The sequence below is a fragment of the Propithecus coquereli genome, unplaced genomic scaffold, assembly GCF_000956105.1.
Source record: "Propithecus coquereli isolate 6110/MARCELLA unplaced genomic scaffold, Pcoq_1.0 Scaffold224, whole genome shotgun sequence".
NCBI lineage: Eukaryota > Metazoa > Chordata > Mammalia > Primates > Indriidae > Propithecus > Propithecus coquereli.
The window spans coordinates 1,732,026-1,744,996 of NW_012147634.1; positions in this window are offsets into that span (position 1 = coordinate 1,732,026).

Below are 12,971 nucleotides of genomic sequence, written 5' to 3' on the forward strand. Positions count from 1 at the left end.
CACCGTGGAAAGCCCAGACAGGCTGGATGCGTGGCTCGGCCTGTAGTCCCAGCGCTTACAGAAGGCTGAGGCGGGAGGATCGCGTGAGCCCAGGAGTTTGAGACCAGCCTGGGCAATAGTGAGATCCCAGCGTGAAGAACTAGCCAAAAGAGCCTGGGGCAGCCACGGCCACTGAAGAGTGAGTGGCAGTCTTCCGGAAAGGAGAGAACCAGAGAGGTAGCCTTCAGTTTCTGTGGATAATTTTTCCTGTATCTCTGGCTGACATTTGCTTACTCATGTGTGAGGCAGACCTCAAGTAGTCGGGTCAAGACTAAAGCCCAGTGAAGACACCGCAGCCGCCGCAGGCTGCTTCCCTCGCCGAGTCCAGCGAGCACGAGAAGGCTGGTGCGCGGCTGGCGCTGGCTGGAGGGAGAGCTTCGGCAGCCTGCAGGCTGAAGGATCTGATCTGAGATTTGAGCTGCCAAGAAAAAATTACAGCTTGAGTCCAGTCACTTTAATTACCTGCTGAGACAAACTAAGCAAAAAGTAAACCCTCTTCAGAAGAATATATCAGAGTCTAGTACCAACGCAGCATAAAACACTCACAGTGCTCAGAATATAACTCAAAATTACTAGACATGCAAACAAATAGGAAAACACGACCCATCCTCAAGGGAAAAGATAACCCAGGTGTTGGAGTTACCTGAAAGGATTTTTAAAATAGGTATTATGGCAAATGCCTTTTGTGAATGAAAAGATGGGAAATCTCAAAGAAATATTAGCTAGAAAAATTGATCAAATGAAAATTCTAGAACTTAAAAATATAATACCTGAAATTTGTAAATTCACTTGTTGAACTAGCCAGCAGAATGGAGATGACAGAGGACTGAATAAGTAAACTTGAAGGTAGAACAATAGAAATTATCCAGTCTAAAAAAACAAATTAAAAAATGAAGTAAAATAAAGAAAATTCCATGGACCTTTGGGGAAATTGTGACATTGGACTCTAAGAAGTAGACATAAGAGAGAATGGGGAAGAAAATTTATTTGGAAAAAAATGTTCAAAGTTTCCCAAATGTGGCAAAAGACAAACATTTTCAGTGTGCAAAAAGCTCGGGGTTATGGACTGAATGTTTTTGTCCCCTTAAAAATTTACATGTTGAAACTTTAACCCCTAATGTGATGGTATTAAAAGATGGGCCTTTGGGAGCTAATTAGATTTAGATGAAGTCATGAGAGTAGAGTCCACATGATTGGAATAATGTTCTTATAAGAAGAGGAAGGAAGAGGAGCTTGCTCATGCGTGCATGCACTCACGCTCTGTCTCTCTGACACACAGCATAACTGAAATTGAAAAAATGCAAAGAATACCACATCTTAGCACATTATGATCAAACTGCTGGCAGGTAAAGATACAAATAAAATTCTTGAAAGCACAAAGAAAAAAAAATTACATCAGAACACAGTTTGAAATATGTCTGACTTCTCATTAAAACTATGAAAGCCAGAAGAAAGTGGAACAATATCTTTGAAATGCTAAAGAAACAAACAACCGTCAAACCAGAATTCTACATCCAGAAAAAATATCCTTCAAGAATAAAGGTGAAATAAAGGCAGTTTCAAATACATCCTATCTAAAAAGGATTTATTGATAAAATCCCTGTCTAAAGAAATGCTAAAGGAGGTTCTTTAGACCCAAGAAAAAGGATACCAGACAGAAACTCACATCTTCAGGAAAAAATAAAATTATTGAAAATGGTAAATATAAGGGCAAATATAAAAGATGATTTTATTTCTCTTCTTTAAAAAGCATATAACTGTTTAAAGCAAAATTTACAACATTGTCTTGTGTGTTTATACTTCATGTCGATGAAATGCAAATCACAACTATAGCATAAAGAATGGGAAATCCAACGGAAAATAACAGATACATTTTAAGCACTGGGAAACAAATCTTAAAACTTATTACTAATTAGGAAACTGCAACTTAAAATAAGGATGAAATATCTATGATAGCTGGCAACAAATAAGAAATAGGACTCTTAGAGGCACTGTTGGCAGAAGTGTGAATGAATGAAACTTTCTGGGGAACAATGTCTACCAGAATATAAAACAATCTAGCTGTTAGTTTCAGTAAATTTGTAAGTAAATTTTCAAATGTGTGTAACAAAAGCCAAGTTTGAACCACATTCAAGATGATCTTTCTTTGAGGTGCCTGTTACTCTGTAGCTGTTTTGCTGGTGAAAGGACTCATGGCTGCAATGGTGCCTTTCAGACAGAGAAGCTCTGAGCAATATATTCAGTAAAGTAAAAGTCAAAGTTAAAATGCAGCAGTAAAAATGTCTACAGGGTTTATTTTATGAACTTCTTGCAGTGCTTAGCCTTGTTCAGAATATTGGCTTCTTGATTTGATGTAACTGACATTCAATCTGTGCATTTTACTCTAGTCCTTCTAAAGATAGGATCACAGCTATGATTCCCATCTGTGTCTGCGTTTCAGCGAGGAGGTGAAAGCGCTGAAAGCGTGAACAGGTTTCTCGGTCAACACGCCTGACCTTGTGGATAGCGATGGCTCCTCCCCCCCTGCCAAATCACAACATGAAATCTTCATTACCTTAGTTCCCAGCATCTAGCAACACACAAATGGCTCTCCAGGCGAGAGTGCATAACAATCATTTGTGCAACTTTTAAAATGCAGTTTCCTGGGTGCTAACCAGATCTATTGAATCAGAAACCCTGAGTAGAAATCTTAAGAACATGCATTTCTAACAACACCCACAGGATTCTGAATTCAGGCTATGTATAATATCCCATTTCTTTATTCTCATACTCTAACTGCCTCCCAGACCTTCCTCTGGGCCCTCTTGCAGCCCAGATCTGAGTATATCAAATTCCCTGTAAATTACCAGTGTCTTCCCAAGCCCATTCTTCCAACCAGAAACCTGGCTGTCCCTGGAGGGTACTATTTTACTTTTGGTTTATGAAGGTGGAGCTTTTAACTCTCACACACACCATGTGTTGTTGTCAAGAGGTGGTTCCTTGTACTTCTTAGTCCCTCCCAGCCTATTATGCTTTCTGCTCCTGTGAGGGCCTGCCATCTTGCTTTAACATCCTCACCTCCTGGTCCTTCCACCTCATTTTCTGATGATTTCATCAAAGGGCTCGCAGCTTTCTTCTCTTCCCAGTTTGTGTCATCAGCCAATACCAAGCTCCATCCAACCACCTCAATTTTTCTCCACTATGAATATATCATACTTTCCATGCTTTTCCAATCTTCCATTCCCCACCCACCCCACTACATTCAGCTGATGGCTCTCTTTGTGCTTAATTGAGAACATATAGGTGATCAGATGAGGACACCACCATCTTCACAGTATCCTAAATAACTTACATACATATGCCAGTTATCTCCCTTCTTCTTGCCATGGAATGTATGTTCCTTTTGCTATCAAAAGCCATTCTCATACTATATGTTCCAGAACTCATGTTCTCTCTCTCTTTCCCTCTCTCTCTCTCTCTCTCTCCCTCAAGAATTGTTCCTGAAAGTCAGCAGGATGGTAGGATAGAAGGCTCAGGACTCTCCCTCTACCCACAGACATACCAAATAAACAGCTACGCATGGATTACTTTCCTTTGAGAAAGATCCGGAAACTACTTGAGAGACTCCTGCACACCAGACACCGAGAAAATACCCATGTCAAGATGGGTAGGAAAATATGAGACATAATCTCACCATAAACCACACCTCTGCCACAGTGCTATACACTCAGAAGGGAAGCCCCGCCTTTCAGCTTCTGCCTGGGGAGTTAAGGGTCCTATGGGACCGGCTCCTACCTTGTCCATCTCTGGCAGCTGAGGGGACATGGTGTTCACTAGGTCACTGGACCAAAGAGAACAAAGAGGCATTTTAAATAGGTTCTGTGCAAGCACTTCCCACGTCTCTTCCCCCGGCTCAACGCAGAGTTAGCAGGCAATAAAACCCAGCTGCCAGCTTCTTCCTGGAAGGGGTTAGGTTACACATCTAAAGTCCTGACTTTTCCAGATGCTTCCTGAGTGTCTGGCTTCTAACTAGCCTGTACCCGTGAGCTGACAGGGCAGGCAATCACTAGTCCTCTGGGCACTCGAACGGGCATATGGGGAATTACCATGGCTTTTCCTTTCTAGCTTGGTTCAGCTATAAAACTAAGTCTCCAACTTTTCCCTGAAGGAGGTGGACCATATATCTAGCACCCTTCAACTTTTCAGGATGCTATCTGAATGGCTGGTTTCTAGCGTACCTGTCTTTGAAAGCTAATGGGGCCTAGCAAGTGCTAGGCACCCAGGAAACAGAGAGCAAAGCCGTGTTTCGAAGGAGCATGCAGTTCTGAAGGAGCAGGCAGGTATTCGCCGCAGCTGCCTTCCTCAGCTTAGTGCAGAGCAAGCCAGTGACGACTCCAGCTCTCTGCCTGTCCCCGAGGAGAAAAGGATTGTGCCATCCACCTAGCGTCTCAGCTTTTCCAGCTGCTGCTCTAGGGACTGGCTCCTATCTTGCGTGTCTTGGGACACTGATGGAATTTGGCACACGCTAGTCTTCTGGGGCCACTAATAACAAAGACAGTGGTTTGGACGAGCACAGGGGTTTGAGAGGCATTCAGGCTCTCTGGCCAGGCTCACTGGTGGGTTCGTCTCCGGCATAACGGCACTCTGTGAAGACTCGGAGAGGTTGCTGTTTTGTTTAATGCATAGAAACCCACACAGAAAGTGAAGAAAAATGAAGAAATATGTTCCAAATAGAAGAACAAGATACAGTTCTAGAACCAATCCTAATGAAATGGAGAAATGTGATTTTTCTGACAGACTTCAAAATAATGGTCTTACAGATGGTCTCCAAGGCCAGGAGAGTAACGCATGAGAAAGTGAGAATTGCAACAGACAGAAAATATTTAAAAGTACCAAACAGAAATCATAGAGCTGAAGAATACAATAAATTAACTGAAATATCAATAGAAGGGTTCAACCATAGGCTAGATCAAGCAGAAGAAAGGACTAGTGAACTTGAAGACAGGTCACTGGAAATCATCCAGTCACAGGTGTAAAAAGAAAAAAGAACTTAAAAAAAAAAGTGAATGTAAAGGACTTACGGGACAGTGTCATCTCCATTTAATGATGGGATGTTGCTGTGCTTGATGGGTCAGACAACACCCAGGTCATGACGGGCAGCTCGGGTCGCATGGTGCAATAACTCAGTGGTGCATGATCAGGTGTTCAGTCTCTAAGAAGGCACAGTAGGAGGCCAAGAGCTGTCTCTCAAAAGAAGAGCAGTTATCTTTAAATAATGTCAGGGTCTTGCTCCCAAATCTCTAAGGCTCGCACTATGATTCACCTATGGGGGCTCTAAATAGCACCCCTACCTGCCACTGTCACTCCAAGCCCTGTTAGATCTGCTGGGTCATATGGCACAAGTGGCAAAGTAGCTTGCACAGCAGCCTGGACCTGTTGCAGAGATTTCTCTTTCTCGAGGGTCCACTTAAAACCAGTAGGTTTTTGAGTCACTTAGTAATCTGGCTGGAATAACACCCCCAAATGCGAACTATGTTAGAAACAAAGTCGAATGACAAATGAAAAACTGGGGAAATATCTGTAATTCACAACACAGATAAGGGATAATTTCTTAACTCTAAGATATGGTCAAGAAAAAGATAAGCAACACTAGATAAACAGGCAAAAGGCATGAACAAAGACAATTAAAAGAAAAGAATTCCTTAACTGTGTAAAGAAAGTCCAACCTATTCATTTTAAGAGAAATACTTACTGAAAGTATACTTATCAGATTGGCAAAAATTCCCAAGTTTCACAACAGATGGCAAGGAAATGGGGAATCAGGCCCCTCATATATTGCTCACGGGAACATAAAATTATATAACCCTACGGAAGTTGGTTTGGCAATATCCATCAACATTATAAAATCATGTGTCTTTGACCCAGCAATCCCACTTCTGGGAATTTACTCAGCAGATGCACCTGGACTTATAAAGAAAGAGCTATTTACAAGGCCATTAATTTGAGCATTGTCCATAATAGCACAGCATTGGAAACACTCCAAGAGTCCATTAATAGTGACTGCTTAAATAAACTATGATATGTGCATTGAAAACTACTATAAAATTTAAGCAACTCTCTGTATATTAATTTGGAAAGATCTCCCAAAAATTGTAAAATGGGAAACTTAAAGATATTAAAAATCTATAAAGGTACAGCTTGGACCATAAGACATGCTGGATCTGATGCAAGTGTCACGGCTGCTTGTACCTCGGCCTAGACCTGATGTGAAATCCTTTTCTCCCTAGGTCCCACACAAACCCAGAAGCCTTTTGTACCACCTGGTAAATGGGTCACAGCAATATTCATGAATATGAAATGTATTGCTTCCAGAACCCTAGGAGACCTACCATGTGTTGTACTATTAATGGTAAGAGGCCGGAGAAGCAAAAATTGTCCCTTACTTTGGAGAGGATATCCCAACTGGACATTCCTTAGAACTAGACTGCCGTACCTCTAAAGTCTTTGCTGATATGTTGGGCTCTTGAATCTTTGCAGCGTTTATCTGCTACCTTCTAAAGTGCATGTAACATACGGAAGCAAGGCTGCTAACATATTTGCCATTTTTTGATCCACCTATTGTTTCAAGCCAAGTTCCCAGTGAGCCACTGTCATCCAGCACGATCCCTCTGGTTTATGCAGGGACCACACTGGTAAATCGATTGGGAGTAAGAGAGAGACTACGACCCTGCAGCATTTAAGTCTTCGAGAGCGACGCAAATCTCTGCAGTTCCTCCTGGGACGTGATAACTGTTTTTAATGTTGATGTCTAACTTAACCTGAGGAAGCGGAATTCAAGGACTTCTATTTCTATTTTCCTTTTGCTATATCTTACTCTATAGGTGAAGAACTGGTATACAGGTTGTGCTACTTGCGTGGTATATTTATTTTTATCATACATTCTAGAACTGGGGAAATGACCGCAAGCCGTGTCTGTGAACCCATCTGAGGCACTGCGAGATGCACCTAGGCCAATACTTGCTTTAATTCCTGATTCTTATTCACTCTTATTCTAAAGGGAAGGACGTAATTTACTGCAGGTCCCAGGACATTAAAATAAGCCTTTGATTCAATAGTCCTAAAAAGCTCTGAGTACTCTCTTTCCTCGAGTAAAAAGCCACATAATTTCCTTAGATGAATGGGAAATTGCTACTGTATATAATCGCCCGAGTATTGCAGGCTCCTTCTTCAGAGGGACCCAGCTGCTTCTCCAGTCAAAAAGGGGACATCGTGCAATTCTACAGAGGAAGGGGCAGAAAGAGGAAGAAACGCTGATTGGCCTCCCCAAGTGCTCCTTTGAGTAGTGTGAAGGTCAGGGAGAGAAGTTATGAGAGAGAACATGAGAAATGGAGTCCTACCAAAGATCCAGTTTATCAGGATGAAAAGCAGAGGGGAAGGGTGACTTCTCAATTTTAATATTTAAAAGAACTAAAGTCCTTTAGAGATGTAAAAAAGAGGGGTTCAAGAAGAATGCAACTTCCACCTAGAGAAGAATTTCTCTGGCCTTAGAGAAGGAGAGATGTATGAGAACTGATGAGAATATTTCTGAAACAGAGTGATTTCTGCAACTTCAGTTTTGTCAGGAAATTAACGAGAAAGCCATTGGGCTTTAAGAGACCTGGTGGCTGGGGCTGAAGAGCGTTTCGGTGGATAATTGCATGGTTCTTTGCTGGGAACCCAAATAGAACAATGACTGCTTCAGAGACCATTGCACGCCAGGTAACCCAACACCCGCCTCTCTCCAAGCGTTTTAGCACACTCTGAAGAACTTAGACCTAATGTCCAGCGAAATGGTAGGCAAAAGAGGGCAAAATTGCCTGAAAGGAAGTGCTGCTGTCTTGTCTTTTAAAATGGAAATTAGATTAATTGTGGTTAGAACTAAAATTTAAATTGCTTCCAGGGTAACTTTAAATTCTTAACATACAAGAAAAATTACAAAAACAAATCTCTGCAAGTAAATACTCAAAGGATTATCAATCTATTAAATATTATGCTTCTTGGGGACTTCTAGTATGATGTACAACTCAGATCTCTTAGGATTGACAGATACTTTTCTTCTTTCTACCTGTTTGTAAATTAGGGCTGGAATAGGAGGAACAGCCAAGAGATCTCCTCGGCCTCAGGGTGCATGACAGAGGAGGACACAGGACCTGTGCCGGCGAAGGGAGGGTCACACTGACACAGACAGGAGTGCAGCTAAGCAGCCAGTGCATTTGCTCTGTTTTTCGTGTTGTTTTTTTTTATACTGGTTTATCTACTTTTGTACGTGTTTGAAATTTAGTATAATAAGATTTTAAAGGTTAGCAAAGCAGGGAATGAAACAAAGGAAGAAACAAAAAGAAATAAAAAGAAAGAAGAAAAAGAAAGAAAAAAGAAACAGAAAGAGAGGGAAGGAAGGAAGGAAGAAAGGGAGGGAGGGAGGATGCTCTGTTTTTCAATGTGCTCTTCTTTGTGCTGTTCCTTGAATGTACTGTTACCTATGACTGGATGTCTGAGCCCAAGATGCCATTTTTTCTACCAACATAGGTTTTATAAATTGTCAATAACATAATGGAACTTGAAACAAAGTCTCGACACATTAAGAGCTTCAGTATTCAGACCGGATATTATATTCTCGTACAAACAAGCTAAAAACACTGAAGATGACACATGAAAGCTTATGCCAAAAAGGCAATAATGTAATGAGCAAATCCCTGTTGGACTGAGTTTAGTAAACAAAAAGGCAATTCTTTTTTGATGTTACCATAGAAACCTGGTAAGGGAGAAATATGAACTAATTGGTTTAATCGAAGCTAAAGATGCAACCTATGTCTATAAATCCTGCATTAGTCAAATATGTTGGTGATTAATAAGCAAGCAAAACTGTTAAGTTTAAAAAGGAAGTCTATTCTTAAGTACAAAGTATATTTAAAAAAGAAACAAACAAACCCGTGAATCTGTTTAGCCTACTGTAGTACGAACATGGTTTCAGAGGGTAAGGACTTAATAAATCTTGTCCGTATGACAATTCAACAAATCAAACCCCTTCTTTGGGGTTTTCAGGTTTCCTTTCTGGCGCTACAAGATGCTCTAGGCTCACCTTTTATATCACCTGCCCCAGTCCTAGCTTCGGCCATTCCTGTTTCCTTTTAGCAAAGAAAGGACGAACCATCCCTGGCCGCTGCTGGCCTGCTGTTGCTTCCGGGCCCTGCCAGCTGGCAGAGCGGGGAAATACACCTGCTTGCGTGAACCTGTGTGCGTACACGCATCTGCGAGTATTTCTGTATGTAACCATCTGTATCTACATTAAGCTAAACGTGAATTCATACTTCACTCAGTCCCAACTCTAAATCATGACCACATGGCTCATTCCAGCCTTTTCACCTGGCTTAGCTCAGCCTCCCCCTCCACAGGGCGCCCTTGCACTTGGCTGCCCTTCCCTCCCAACCGACTGTTTCCAGGGCAGAGTGAGCTGCAGTGATTCTGCAGAAATGCTTAGCATGTTAATATTCAAGGATTTATTCAAAGTGTGTGATTTCGAGTTAAAGTTTTCAGCACTAAATGAAGGCTAGAAGGCAAACACTAATTAAAATTGCTAAAGTTACATAGATCTTTTCTTAAAAAGCACATTATTGAATAAGCTTATACCTATAAATGGAATTTTAATTTCATATTGCTTATATATTGGGTAATTTTAGAAATATTATTTGTGTAGGAGAGAGATCATTTTAGCATTCTATAAATGATACATAATAGAGAATAGCAATTTTGCTTTTGATTATTAATCTGTAGTGATTTTTTATGTCTTTAAAATTTTTCTGGCCAAATGATGGCATCTGTCTACCGGTCCACGCTGCAGATAAGTAAGCTTAACATGTGGCAACATGTTTTCTTTTATTATAATAAATGAATTCTGAACATTAAATTCACTGCCACCTTGACTTTGCTGTATCTAATGTCTAGTCATTATGACTTCCTATTTAAAGCTCTCATAAGTTCTTTTAACTCATAAACTTCATCAGTGAAATGAAACTGGAGTCAGGATTACTGTGTTCTGTTTTATCACAGCTTTGCCTTTTTACTAGCTTGGTGACCTTGGCAAATCACCTCTCTAAGCCTTATTTTCTTCGTCTGTAAAATAAAGATTATAAATCTACCTTACAGAAATATTATAAGGATGAAATGAGCAAGAAATATGAAGGCCCTGAACACACTCAATTTAAAAAATGTTTGTCACCTCTATCTACAAAAATAAAAATTGTGCACAGCTTTCGTTTTGCAAAAACAGAGATGCCCATTTTTCTAACCTCAGGATTATGTTGTGCAGCATCATTTCTATTGAATCAACAAATGGGCATATTAATTTATGAAAATTTTATTTAAATTTATAGCTATTTGCTAATTCAGATAATAATTGAATTTATGATAGTGGAAATGACAAAGGATAAATTTACTTTCCCATAGAAATGTGTTTTTAGAGGAAGGTAACATTCCTGAAGAGATAGATTACTGAACTTTATTAATCAAGACATGATAACAACTATCATAATTAACAAATTATATTCTTGTGTATCATTCATCACAAAGCCAACTAAAGTGTATATCAATCAATCAGCAAGTTCATGCAGGAATGAATAGCACACATTATATTCATTTGCTTTTATTTAGTAGACTCCAAGGAGTTGGGAAAGGCTTGGAGGAGGGGCCTGAGAAGGAATGAGTTGGACATATGTCTAGAAAAGACGACTCAAAGCTCCATGCTGAGGCAATAGTCCCCTGGAGTGTGACTGGCACGATGCAGGGGTGGTAACCTCTAAGAGAAAAAACGTGTGCGTGATGAAAGCCAATTTGTTTAATTTTCTATGCCTATCTTAAATGGTGGTGGTGATGATGATGATTTTACCTTCTTCCATTCACAAGGGACAGTAAGGTTCGCGTAATTGACTTTGGCTCAAAGGGTACAACTGGTTGGTCTTGGTATCCCCCTCACCAATGACCTGTTAACAGTGGACACGAGCCTCGTATTCTGGTTAATGAGGCACAAGGGCAGGCTTTCTGGGGCGTTCTGGGAAAGTCCTTCCTTACATTTATAGGAGCGTGATGGAAATCAGCCCCTCCAGCCAGATGTGAAGGAGGAAGCATGTTGCCCTAATTGTTGATGGCAGTTATGAGGGTGGAAGTCGGGGGTTGGGCTAAGGGAAAACTAGGGAAGTGCGAATTGAAGTTGAGAGCATTGCAAAGAAATGAAGCAAAATCTCTGATTGGACCACTCCTGCAATTTGTCCCTCATTTGGACTTCCAGTCATGGGAGGCGATAAAGTCCCTTTCATTTCAGTAGGAGATTATGCAAAGAGAGCTAATATAAGAATAATAGGTATCCCTGAGGGTGAAGAAGAAAAAGCAAAAAGCATGGCAAACCTATTTGAGAGAATAATTGAGGAAAACATCTCTAGTATTGCTAGAGGTTTAGATATCCACATAAAAGATGGTCATCGAACACCTGGAAGATTCATAGCAAATAGGACACCGCCAGGACATACAGTCATCAGCCCGATCAAAGTCAAAGTGAAGGAGAAAATCCTCCAAGCCATAAGACAAAAGCAACAAGTTACTTACAAAGGAAAACCCATCAGACTAACAGCAGACCTCTCAGCAGAGACCTTTCGAGCAAGAAGGTATTTGGGTCCTATTGTTAGTCTTCCTAAACAGAATATCTTCCAGCCAAGAATTTTGTATCCTGCAAAACTAAGTTTCATAAGTTAAGGAGAAATAAAGTCCTTCCCAGACAAGCAAACACTAAGGGAATTTGTCACGACTAGACCTGCCATACAGGAAATGCTTGAAAGTGCTCTATACATGGATGGAACAATCAATACCCACCAGGGTAAAAATACCCGAAAGTTAAAACTCACAATTCTTATAAAACAGTAACACAAGGAAGAAAATCAAGAAACTAGGTATCAATCAACACGATGAACAGAACAATATCTCACATATCAATACTATACAATTCCTGTCACCAGTCACTGCAAGTGTCCTTGTGTGCTTACCATCTGCTGAAAACACATCAGAGACTTTCAGGAGAGAAGCTAAGTTGGTTCCTACGTGAGTCAATCACAGTGCCTGACAGAATTAGCAGCAGTATTGAGACATAACTGGAAGGAGGAAAGAGAATAAGATTAGAAGTGGTCATTACTGTAAAGAAATCATTTATATGAACAAATTTTGCCAAACATTAACCTATGTAAATGGGACTTTAAAAGATGGACTAAATGGGTTTCAAACACCAGAGAAGATTGCGTGGGTAAGAGTATCTTTCCATAGTTTTGTTGCTCTCTGGGTATCAGTGGTTGGCTGCCTGTGTCTCGAGTGCCCACTATCTGCTGAGGTCAGCCTGTGTGGCCCAAGCAAATATGCCCAGGTGGCCATTTTCAGACAGTTCCCTTTCTCTGTTGGTAGTGATGGCCAACCGAGACCAATACAGCGGTGCCCTCTCATCTGGAGGGGATATGTTTCAAGACCCCCTGTGAATGCCTGAACCCTCAGATAGTACCAAACCCTATACTATATACTGTGTTTTTCTATACATATCTACCTACGACAAAGGTTAATTTATAAGGTAAGCACAGTAAGAGATTGACAACAATAACTAATAATGAAATATAATAATTATAACATACTGTAATAAAAGTTAGGTGAATGTGATCTCTCTCTCAAAGTATCTTATTGTACTGTTCTCACCCTTCTTGCAGTGGTGTGAGATGATACAATGCCTACATGATGAGATGAAGTGAGATGAAGGGGGGAGGCACTGTGACACAGTGATAGGCTGCTATTGACCCTGCAATGATACTTCAGGACAGTCAGCTGATTCGGGTGATCCTAGACCATCCAGCCATGACAATGTCAACGGTTGGATGTCAGGAACAGTGTCA